The sequence below is a fragment of the Crocuta crocuta genome, unplaced genomic scaffold, assembly GCF_008692635.1.
Source record: "Crocuta crocuta isolate KB4526 unplaced genomic scaffold, BGI_CrCroc_1.0 scaffold165, whole genome shotgun sequence".
Taxonomy (NCBI): Eukaryota; Metazoa; Chordata; class Mammalia; order Carnivora; family Hyaenidae; genus Crocuta; species Crocuta crocuta.
Window position 1 is genome coordinate 1,894,880 of NW_027530502.1, and position 11,201 is coordinate 1,906,080.

The 11,201-nt window shown below is 36.7% G+C and overlaps 2 protein-coding genes across 7 annotated transcripts in view; one reads left to right on the top strand and one right to left on the bottom strand.

The window, feature by feature from the left end:
- SLC25A40 (solute carrier family 25 member 40) overlaps positions 1–11,018 on the bottom strand; it is a 65,038-nt gene extending 54,020 nt beyond the window's left edge. For all 4 annotated transcript variants that reach the window (XR_013335754.1, XM_077766822.1, XM_077766821.1 and 1 more), the window contains exon 1: positions 10,929–11,018. The gene's annotated coding sequence lies outside the window, so the exon portion shown is untranslated. The remainder of the gene's footprint in view (positions 1–10,928) is intronic.
- A 7-nt stretch (positions 11,019–11,025) lies between these two features.
- The window catches only part of DBF4 (DBF4-CDC7 kinase regulatory subunit), a 37,762-nt gene continuing 37,586 nt past the window's right edge, over positions 11,026–11,201 (top strand). For 2 of the 3 annotated variants that reach the window (XM_077766812.1, XM_077766814.1), the window contains exon 1: positions 11,055–11,106. The gene's annotated coding sequence lies outside the window, so the exon portion shown is untranslated. Of the gene's footprint in view, positions 11,107–11,201 lie in introns of all 3 variants that reach the window. The other variant, XM_077766813.1, reaches the window with a different exon arrangement.

Consider the following 11,201-nt stretch of genomic DNA (forward strand, 5'->3'; position numbering starts at 1 on the left):
AAAAAAAAAAAAAAAAAAGAGGTAAAAGGGAGAAGTGCCTGCGTGGTTCAGTTGGTTAAGCATCTGACTTCAGCTCAAGTCATGAGTTTGAGCTCCAGTTCTGGAGTTTGAGCCCCGTGTCAGGCTCCAGGCTCAGTGTTGACAGCTCAGTCTGGAGCCTGCTTCCCATTCTGTGTTTCTCTCTCTCTCTGCCCGACCCCCACTTGTGCTCTGTCTCTCTTTGTTTCTCAAAAATGAATACACATTAAAAAAAAAAAAAAGCTGAAAGGGAAAAACCTACAACCAAGAATATTCAACTCAGCAAGGTTATCATTCAGAACTGAGGGAGGGATGAAGTTTCCCAGATGAATGAAAGTTAAAGAAGTTCATCAACACTAAATCAGCCTTACAAGAAATGTTAAAGAAACTTCTTTATTGTAAAAAAAAAAAAAAAAAAGAAGCTTCTTTAAATGGGAAAGGCAATACTTGAAAGCAAAAAAGTTATGAATAGTAAGGTGTAAAATATGACAATATATGCATAAAACATGAAAGTAAAAAAAGTTCTTTCAGAATGTGTTTGAACTTAAATGATCAACTTTATAAGTATTAAACATAAGATGCTTATAAATATATATTAAGTATAACATATTAAGTATATTGCTGTGTATATAGAATATTCTACATGAATTTCATGGTAACCCCAAACCAAAAATCTTTGATACACAAAAAAATAAAGAGGGGTGCCTCGGTGACTCAGTCAGTTGGGTGTCCAACTCTTGATTGCAGCTCAGGTCATGATCTCACAGCTGTGAGATCAAGCCCCACTTTGGGCTCCACACTGGGCATGAAGCCTGCTTAAGATTCTTTCTCTTGCTCTCCCTCTGCCCCTTCCCTGCTCATGCTCTCTTTCTCTCCAAAAAAAAAATAATAAAAATAAAGAGAAAGCCAAGCTAAACCCTACTGAGTCATCACATGGAAAGAAAGCAAGGGAAAACAAAAACAGAGAATTACAAAAATAACGATGATAAGTACACACCTGTAAATAAGTTACTTTAAATGCAAATAGTTTAAATGCTCAAATCAAAAGACATACCGTGGTGGAATGGATAGAAGCCAAGACTTACCTAATAATGCAGACTAAAAAAGACTAACTTCAGGCTTAAAGACGTGTAAAAAATGTAAATAGAAGGATAGAAAAAGACACCATACAAACAAAAGCAGGAGAAAAAAAGCTGGTAACTGATCAAGTAAAAACTCAAATCAGACAAAAAAGACTTTGAAAGAAAGACTGTAATAAAAGATAAAGTATTTACATAGCAATACAGGGGTGAATTCAATAAGAAGGTATAACAATTGTTGTAAATATCCATGAACCCAACACCTGAGCACCTAAAATAAAGGGAGAAACTGAGAGTAATACAGTAATGGTAGGAGACTTTAACACCCTGTATATCAATGAATACTTCATTCAAACAGAAAATAAATAAGGAAAATGAAGAGTGTCTTTGAACAAGACATTAGAATAGGTGGACCTAATAGATATATACAGAACATTACATCCCAAACCAGAGTACACATTCTTTTTAAATGCACATGGAACACTTTCCAAGATAGATCACATTAAGGCCACCAAACAAGTCTCAATAAATTTAAGAGTGAAATAACATGCATCTTCTCCAATCATAACCGTATAAAACTAGAAATCAATAACAAGAAAGAAAAACACACACACAAACACATGGAAGCTACACAACATGCCAAGAAATAGCCAATGGTCATCAAAAAATCAGAGGAAACTAAAAAATACATCCAGGGGCCCTGTGTGGCTCAGTCAGTTAAGTATCTGCCTTTGGCTCAAGTCATGATCTTGTAGTTCGTGGGTTCAAGCCCCGTGTTGGACTCTGTACTGAAAGCTCGAGCCTAGAGCCTGCTTTCAATTCTGTGTCTCCCTATCTCTCTGCCCTCTCTCTCAAAAATAAAAAATTAATTAAAAAACATTAAAAAATGTTTTTTAAATTAAAAAAAATAAATACATCTAGACAAAAATATAATGGTCCAAAATCTTTGGGACATAGCAAAAGCAGTTCTGAGAGGTAAGTTTATAACAACAAAGGCCAACCTAAAGAAGAAAATTAACAAAAAAAACAATCTAACTTTATACCTAAAGGAATTAGGAAGATAAGAGCAAAGCCCAAGATGATGAGGAGGAAGGAAATGCTTGAAAGCATAAATGATATAAAGACTTGGAAAAAAAAAAAAAAATCGATGAGACCAAGAGCTGGCTCTTTGAAAAATATAAACAAAATTGATAAGCCTTTTTAACTAAACTCACTTCAAAAAAAAGACACACAATAAGAAATAAAAGAATAAAAACAGACACCATAGAAAAACAAAAAAATTCTAAGAGAATACTATAAAAATCATATATTTGGAATTTAGACAAGAAATGGATAAATTCCTAGAAATATACAATCTTCCAAAACTGGGTGAAGAAATATAAAGTCTGAACAGACCAATTACTAATAACAAAATGGAATCAGTAATCAAACAACTCCAAACAAACAAAAATCCATTTAAAGAAGAGTTAACACCTACTGTCCTCAAACTATTCCAAAAAACAAAAGGAAAGAAAGCTTCCAAATATATTCTATGAGGCCCACAATACCCTGATTCTAAAACCAGACAAAGACACTACAAAAAAAGAAAACTACAAGCCTCTATCTCTGATGAACACAAATGCAAAGGCCCTCAACATAATGTTAGCAAACCACACTCAACAATAAATTAAAAGGATCATTCACAATAATCAAGTGGAATTTAGTACAGGGATTTAAGGATGAGTCAATATTCACATATCAATCACTGTGATATACCACATCAACAAAACAAATGATAAAAATCACAAGATCATTTCAACAGAAGCAGAAAAGTATGTGACAAAATCCAGCATTCACACATAATAAATACTCTCAAAAAAATGTTTAGAGGTAACATACCTCAATATAATAAAAGCTATATGTGAAATACCAACAGTAAACATTATAGAGAGCTTTTCCTCTAGCATCAGGAACAAGAAAAGGATGTTCACTCTTGCCACTTTTATTCAACACAGTACTGGAGTGCTATCTGTAGGAATCAGACAAGAAATAAAAGGCATCCAAATTGATAAAAAAATAAGTCCCTACTTGCAAATGATACGGTATATACACAGAAAACTCTAAAGACACCACCAAAAAGCTATTAGGATAAATGAATTCAGAAAAGCTGCAGGATTCAAATTAACATGCCGAAATCAGTAGCACTTCTATACAATAATAAAGTAGCAAAAAATAAAAATTAAGGAAACAATTCCATTTACAATTATGCCAGAAAGAATAAAATATCTAGGAACAAACTTAATCAAGGAGGTGAAAGACCTGATCTCTGAAAACTATATAACACTGATGAAAGAAATTGTAGGCAACACAAACAAATGGAAAGATATGCCATGTTCATGGATTGGAAGAATACTGTTAAAATGTCTATATTACTTAAAGCAATCTATTGATTGAATGCATTCCCTATTAAAGTGGCAAGAGCACTTCTTTCTTTTTCTCTCTCTCTTTTTTTTTTTGCAGAACTAGAATAGATAATAACAAAATCTGTACAGAACCACAAAGATCTAGAATACCCAAAGGAATCTTGTGATGGAAGAACAAAGCTGGAGGTATCACATTCTCAGAGTTTAAGATACTACAAAGCTATAGTAATCAAAACAGTATGATACTGGCACAAAAACAGACACAGATCTGTTGATGGAACAGAACAGAAAGCCCAGAAATAAACCCACACTTAATCAAGTGGTCAACTAAAGTATGACAAAGGAGGCAAGGATAAGATAAACACTGGAGGAATACAGTCTCTTCAATAAATGGTATTGAGAAAACTGGACAGTTGCATGCAAAAGAATGAAACTGGTCCACTTTCTTACACTATACACAAAAATAAACTCAAAATGGATCAAAGACCCATACGGGAGACCTAAAACCATAAAACACTTAGAAGGAAATGTAGGCAGTAATTTCCTTGACATCAACCATAGCAACATTTTTGTAGAGGTCTCAGGCAAGGTAAATAAAAGCAAAAATAAACTATCAGGACCATACAAAAATAAAAAGTTTTTACATGGCAAAGGAAACCATCTTTAAAAGACAATATATTGTGGGGCGCCTGGGTGGCTCAGTCGGTTAAGCGTCCGACTTTCGCTTAGGTCATGATCTCGCGGTTCGTGGGTTCGAGCCCCGCGTCGGGCTCTGTGCTGACTGCCAGCTCGGAGCCTGGAGCCTGTTACAGTCTGTGACTCCCTCTCTCTCTGACCCTCTCCTGCTTGCGCTGTCTCTCTCTTTCTCTCCTAGAAATAAATAAAAAACATAAAAAAAATTAAAAATAAAATAAAATAAAAGACAATATATTAAATGGGAAAATATATATGCAAATAATGACCCAATAAAAGGGTTAATATCCAAAAACACAAATGATATGATTTTAAAAATGGGCAGAGGACCCAGATAGACATTTTCTAAAGAAGATAAACTGATGGCCACAGACATATGAAAAGATGCTCAACATCACTCATCATCAGGGAAACACAAATCAAACCACAGAGAGATATCACCTTACCCCTGTCAGTATGGTTAGAATCAAAAAGACAAGAAATAACAGGTACTGGCGAAGATGTGGGGAAAAAGGAGCCTCTGTGCACTGTTGGTGGGAATGTAAGTTGGTATAGCCACCGTGGAAAACACTATGGAGGATTCTCAAAACTTTAAAAAAAGAAGTAACCAAGGATCCAGTTAATTCCATTTATTGGGGATTTCCCTAAGTAAAAAAAAAACAAAACAAAAAACACTAATTCAAAAAGATATATGCATGCCTATGCTTATTGCACCCTTACTTACAGTAGCCAAGATATGGAAGCAAACCAAGTATCCACCAATAGATGAACAGATAAAGAAGACATGGTGTACATATACATATACATAAGTATACATAAGGTACTATTACTGAGCCATTTGCAACAGCACAGATGGACCTAGAAGGTATTATGCTAATTGAAATACATCAGACACAGAGACAAATATGATTTCACCTATATGTGAAACATTTAAAAAAAAAAAACCAAATAAACAAAAACATAAACAGACCCGTAAGTACAGTGAAGTGATGGCAGCAGCCTGAGGGGTGGGAGTGGGGAATATAGGCAAAATAGGTGAAGGGGAGTGGGAAATACTCTTTCAGTTATGGGTTGAGTAAGTTAGTGGGATAAAAGGTATAGGGAAACAGGAAATACTGGTAATGATATTGTGATAGGGTTCTATGATATCCTATGGTAGCTACCTATACTTGTGGTAACAGCATAAAATACAGATACAAGATACCATTTCATAGCAGTAAGAATGACATAATTTTAAAAAAAGAAAAAGAAAAAACAGTAAGTGCTGATGAATGATGAGTATGTGGAGAAATGGGAACCATTTTACATCCACTGGTGGGAATGTAAAATCATGTAGCCACTGTGGAAAAGTTTGAGTTTCTCAAAATGTTAAACATAAAATTTTCATATGACCAAGCAATTCCACTACTAGATATATACCTAGAAGAACTAAAAATGCAGCCTGACAAAAGCCTGTATACACACGTTCAGAGCATTATTATTCCTAACAGTCAAAAGTGGAAACAATCTGAATGCTCAACTGAGAAATGAATAAACAAAATGTGATGTATCCTTTCAAGGGAATTTTATTCAACCAAAAAAAAAAAAAAAAAAGAATGAAGTACTCATACATGCTATAACATGGGTAAACCTTGAGAAAACATTATGCTAAAGGAGAGAAGCCTGACATGAAAAGCACGTATTTTATGATTCAATTTATATGAAACGTTCATAACTGGCAAATGTCTACAGCAGATTCATGGTTGCTAGGGGTTGAGGAAATGGGGGATTTGGTTAATGACTGCTTAATGGGTACTGGGTTTCTTTTTAAAGTTTTAAAAATGTCCTGGAATTAGACAGCAGTGATGATTGCACAATAATATAAATATACTCAAAGTCACTAAGTTATACATTTCAAAATATTTAAAATAGTGAATTTTATGTTGTATAAATTTCACCTCAATTTTTTTTAAAACTAGGTTTCACTTCACTCCCAGAGACTAAGATGCAACTGGGACTTCTATACATTGCTGGAAAGCAGAGTTAAAAACTACAGTAATTTCCCATGGTGTTAAACATTCAGTAAACATATGATCCAGCAAGTCAAAGAAAAATAAAAACATATGTCCACAAAAGGACCTGTATACAAATGTTCATATCAGCATTGTACATAACAGAAGTGAGAAGAAACCATCCAGTATGAAGAAACATTCAGTAAACATATGATCCAGCAAGTCAAAGAAAAATAAAAACATATGTCCACAAAAGGACCTGTATACAAATGTTCATATCAGCATTATACATAACAGAAGTGAGAAGAAACCATCCAAATGTAAATCAACAGGTACACTACATTCACTACATTCATAGTATTCACTATATACTACTCAGTTATAAAAAGGAATGAACTACTGTTACATATAGCAACATGGATGAATCATACAAGGTTTATGTTATGCAAAATAATTCAGAGTTACAACATAAAAATTATATGATTTCACTTATATTAGGTTGAAATATAGGAAAAACTTATTTTTAAAAAATTTTTTGTTTTTTATTTATTTCTGAGAGACACAGCACAAGTAGAGGAGGGTCAGAGAAAGAGGGAGAGAGACACAGAATCCGAAACAGGCTCCAGGCTCTGAGCTGGTGGTCAGCACAGAGCCTGACGTGGGGCTCGAACCCATGAGCCGCGAGACCATGATCTGAGCTGAAGTCGGATGCCCAACAGATTGAGCCACCCAGGCGCCCCAGGAAAAACTATGTTAATAGAAATAAAAAAACTGGTTACCTCCGATGGGACGGGAAAAATAGAATGAAGAATGAAATAACCTTCTAAGACAAAAATGCTCTATACCTTGATTTTAGTATAAATGACAAAAATATATATATATTTACTAGAATTCATTCTGTATGCTTAAAATGGGTGCATTTTATTGTATGTGGATTATCACGAATACAGAAGTCTCCCCTTATCTGCCAGGGAATACATGGATGGCTCAGTTGGTTAAGCATCCGACTTCGACTCAGGTCATGATCTCACAATCCGTGGGTTTGAGCCCCTGGTCTGGCTCTGTGCTGACAGCTCAGAGCCTGGAGCCTGCTTCAGATTCTGTGTCTCCCTCCCTCTCTCTGCCCCTACCCTGCTCACACTCCGTCTCTCTCTCTCAAAATAAAATAAAGACATAAGAAAAAAAAAATTAAAAAAAAAAAAAGATATCCAGTAGATGCCTGAAACCCCATGTAGTAACAAACTCAATGTATTTTTTCTATATACGTTGTTTTTTCCTCAATGTTTTTTTCCTATACATACACACCTATGATAATTTATAAATTGGGCATATTGAAAAACTAACAGTAACTAAAACTAGAATAATTATAACAATATACTGTAATAAGCATTATGTGATCTCTCAAAAGATCTTATTATACTACACTCATCCTTCTTCTTGTGATTATGTGAGATGACAAAATGTCTGCATGATCTGATGAAGTGAGGTGAATGAAGTAGTGTTAGGCTACCACGGACCCTCTGACAACAGGTCAGAAGGAAGATCATCTGCTTCTGGACCATGGTTCATCAAGGATAACTGAAACTGTAGCTAAGGGACTACTGTACTAGAAAATTTAAAAATTTACATCATGAGACTTCTTTGGGGTCTTATGTAAACCATTCCCAATGAGCATAGCACAGTGTAGGTGTTCAATCAATACATAAAGAAAGAAATGAGATAAACAGGTAGAATATTTCATAGTCATGGTCAAATAGTATGTATGTATTCTGCATTACCCTTAAGGGATTTACAGTCTAGTTTAGAAAATGATATATTACTTCTGAACCAGCTCATTATCCTCCTATAGATGTCATAGCAGCCTCTGAATTATAGTCTCAAGGGAATCCACCTTCAAATTCTGAATCCTCCTGTCTTGCTCATTCTCCATTTTTCACCCTTCATGGAAGTTGTGTTCAAGGACTTGATACACTTAATTTCCTTCCCCTGGTTTTCCAGCCCACCCTCACCTGAGGCATGAACTTCAGTGCCACACATATCTTTTCATATTTAGCCTATGAAACTAAAAAATTAGCCTTCAAAGACCCCTATGGCCTCTAATTCACCAGGATATTGAAACTATAAAATGTGAAAATTGTATTTAAAATATAGCAAGAGAATACATTTCAAAAGATAATATATCAGCAGTTAACCTATGAATCAAATAGGGATATTACTGAAGGCCTCAAATGAGCAGGAGATAAAGGCTCAATCTAAGCTAGGCTTGGTATGAATAAGGAAGAAGAATAGGTGGAGTCTTAAGCAAAAGAAAGAAAATAGGAAAGTGATGACTATTACAGAAGAATGAACAAATCCATTCATTTGCCTAGGCTGTAGAATTAAAAAATTAAATTTGGATATGTGGGAGGTAGTCTGAAAAAGATTGGGCCTTATTTAATAATCACCAAACGTTGTAGGGTAGATTGAACAGATACAGTCTTCATTTACAAATAAGGAAATTGCCTAAGCTAACACAACTTCTTAGGAATAGAACCAATACTGAATGAAATTCATTTCTCCTGATTCACAGCCAAATGTTTATTTAATTAGACCATGATTCTGCTCAATGTTCTCCAACTTTGCTTAAAAAAACTCTTTAAACAAACTTCTCAAACAAATAACCTTGCCCCTTCCTAATTCAGTTCTTCTTGAATGTATACCCTTCACCTGAAGCATATTCTAAGATACAGTTTAACATAAACTTTATCATCTTATCAATAGCCTGATTATTGGCATGATAGGTAAGGGAGTTTCTGTGTATACAGAGCACAGACACATGACCAAGTCTTTCCTGTAGCAATTAAAAGATTTGAGTTCCAAAAATATTTTTTAATTAACCTTGAATTACAGACTAGAAAATTATTAACACCTGTAAAACACACTTTCTGCTTATTTATAGCTTGTCATCATCACCTATAAAGCAGTAAAGGGTATGTCTAAAACCATATGGTCCAATTATGTTAGTTTCCCTCATTATAGTAAATAAGGTAACTCAGTTTTCACCAGAACATACAACGAGCTTTCAAGAGTACACTCAACCTGTCTGCATTTCAAGACCATTGTTCTTATCTAGTACTGAACCTTAGTAATCTGACAGATCTATTTTTCTTTTCTTCTTTTTATGTTTTTTTTTATTATTGAGACAGAAACAGAGCATGAGTGGGAGAGGGGCAGAGAGAGAGGACGACACAGAATCCGAAACAGCTGACAGGCCTATTTTTCAAGTCTTGGGAACTCTTGAAGATGGAGGAGCTGGTGTAGAGTTCACCAGAATGATATAGCACTTACTGAGCTCTCTGTGGTACTAATTAAACTTTGAAAAATGTTTCATTTCATCCTCATAATATCTCAGAAGCATTAATTACAGCCTTCTTAAAGATTAAAATTAAGGCTCAAAACTACCCAAAGCCAGACAGTGAAGCCTGCATGAGCCCGATGTTTGTAATTCTCTGACTTCTGATAAGTTTGTTCCCAGTTCTCTTCCCACCTCTATGACCTTTTCTCCATCTTTCTCACTATTTCATCACTGGTCTGCTTATCACTGCTTCTCTTATTTCAACATGCCCTCCTGGGTAATGTCATCTACTCATATGACTTTAACTACATCTTATATTCATGTTTCTCAATCCTAAAGCTTTTAGCAAACATAAAAATCCTGTGCTCTTTCTGTAGTTTACATTTTGGAAATAGGTTGTTTCCCTCAAACAGAAATTCTAATATTGAATCGTCTGCCCAAACTACACCTCCATCTGGCTCCCAAGATCTGTTAACCTCTTATGCATCACCCCGTGGCTGAGGGTGTCTAGGTCTCTCAAACCAATCTCTTTCTTCACTACCAGCCTCTCCCACACCTCCCATCTCTCTCCTACGTTACAAATAAGTATTACTAATTGGTAATATAGTTTCACGATTCTCTCCCCAGGTCCTTCAACCTAAAGCCATCCGCAACTAAGCTCTCATTTCCCTTAGCAAACCTGAAGCACCTCTTTGGGTTCTCCATTTTGGTTAAGGGTTATTACAATACTACGCTTTAAGGTAGCTACTTGTGAAACGGTGATATTGGCACTCAACTCCCGGACCTCTACTCGTTCGAAAATCAACCATTATACAATGAATGACTATTAAGGCCAGAAGTTAATGAGTGCACAATACTACAAGATCTAATCCTCTTCCTCCTTCACAAGTTTACAAGCAGAGAAAAACCGAAAACAATTTTTTGTGAAGCGCTTTCCCACTTACAAAATTATTTAACTTTACAAAATATTTTAATATAACCATTATTGTCATTCCATTATCCCCAACTTACAAGTGAAAAAACTGGGACTCAAAGGGATTAGGGAATTTAACCAAAAGGTACACGCTAAGTGGCCGGTCCAGACCCCAAATCCTAAAACTTCAGATTTCAAAGTCCATTTTCTATTACTGTTGAAATAAACTTTACAATAAAACGAAAGCAGGTATCAAAGGGAGCAGCACACAGTCAAGTAACCAAAAGGCACACGGTGACGTGAACTCGCTCTAGGCTCAGGGGCGCCGGGCCCGACCCTCGCTCGGAAGGTCCCCCGCCCCCCACAGGCCGCTCCCGCCCTGGAAGTCCCGCTGCGGCCTGGCCGCTCTCCCGCCAGCTGGGTCGGCGGGGACCGCAGGGAAGCCTCTCNCCGCGCCTCCGGCCTCCGGGACGACGGACCCCTGGCCAAGGAGCGTACCTGGTGAAGGAGGAAGCTGGAGGGCAAAGCGGTCCCGGCAGCCCTAGTAGGCGGGAATGACCCTGGCGGTGGGCTGGGCTAGCTTCCTGGGCTAACTGCATTCACTACGTTAGGTCAACAAGGAGCCACAAGGACTCTCCAAGGTATTGGTGGGACCCAAAACCACCAGCGGAAGGCGGTGACCGGAGGCCTGGAAGGCACAGCTATGGAGGAGGGGCGAGGGGCGGAGACGCGGCCCGTGGGGGCGGGGCTCGCGGGGGGGGGAGGCGGGCA